The following is a 1,304-nucleotide window of genomic DNA, read 5'->3' as shown; positions in this document are numbered from 1 at the left end:
GGCTAATATTCAGCATGAGAGGGAAATGTAGCACTATGAAACAGAGAAAGAAAGATTTACTTAAATCCAGACACTTCTGTAGCTGCCCTGTTGACCTGGAGGCCCCCGATCTCTCGGAAGAGACTCTAGACCAGGTGAAGTCTCTTTGCCAAGTAGCTAAGAAAGCTGGATTCCATCCAAGAAATTTAGTTGTTGCTGCTTCTTGAAGTGTGGTACCATTTAGTGATAACAAATGTTTGCGACAGATGATCAGCGGGTGCTGCTGGAATTCCGCACACCCAGCTCCTCATCAGAAGCCGCTTCCCTGCTGGCTGCCCCAGCAGGGTTCTGGGACGTGTCCTCCTGTTACGGGGATGCAACCTTCCACTTTCATGGCTTGCAGGCAAATGACACCCACAGGAAAAGTTCCCCTGCACGTTGTTAGTTTTTAGATAGGCACCCAGATCATCACTATGCTTTATTAAAGGTATAAATCTGAAATTGTGCTGAATATATACAAAGGAAATTTGATTTGTTCATCTTTATAACATCAGATAGTGACTCCCATTTCCAAAGGCTGGCCGCTTATGTCTTATTAAAGCTCAGCGCTGCAGTGACACTTTCCAGTAGGTGATATGTCTCTGTCTAAATTTCCAATGTTTTAAATGCAGCGCAGCACACAACACAATTATAAATAAAACCCAAACTATTATTCCCACCCTCTTTTGTTTTTTGTGGCCACACCTGGCGGTCTCCTGGGCTCTTTGCTCAGGGATCACTCCTGCAGGGCTCAGGGGATTGTATGGGACATCAAGGACTGAACCCAGATGAAAGCAAGAGCCTCTCACATGGATCTCTCTGGCCTTAATCCCCCTGTCCTCATTGTCAGTAATTCATCGGATGTGGAAAATACTTAACTACATTACAAAAATGCACCTAAGCTAATCTTTTGGATTAGAGAAGAATCTCTGTTTTGAAGACTCTATGGGGATGGGTGAGGGAAGAAGAGAAAGGGAGACCGGGTGGCAGGCGGGGAGTGGAGATACGTCTTTGTGCTTGACTGAAGGGAGAGCTAATGATATTTCTAAAGCTTTGAAGAACTTCAAAGACTATCCAGCAGCAGAAAAATCAGCAGAATCACTTTGGAAATGAATTCACCTGAAAGTAGCATATCCCCTTGCATCGCACAAAAGTTCAAAGCATCATTGCAGCTCCCAAGTGACTGCTGACGGCTCCAGTGCCGCTCAATATCCAGGAGATGTGACAGAAAGGGTGGGCACAAGATCTTCTGGGGGCTGTGTAGTTATGAAAGCACTGGCCCAACC

This window comes from Sorex fumeus, unplaced genomic scaffold, assembly GCF_029834395.1.
Source record: "Sorex fumeus unplaced genomic scaffold, SorFum_2.1 ptg000024l, whole genome shotgun sequence".
In the NCBI taxonomy this organism is placed as follows: domain Eukaryota; kingdom Metazoa; phylum Chordata; class Mammalia; order Eulipotyphla; family Soricidae; genus Sorex; species Sorex fumeus.
The sequence above is the reverse complement of the archived record's forward strand: the minus strand, read 5'-3'. Positions refer to the sequence as shown.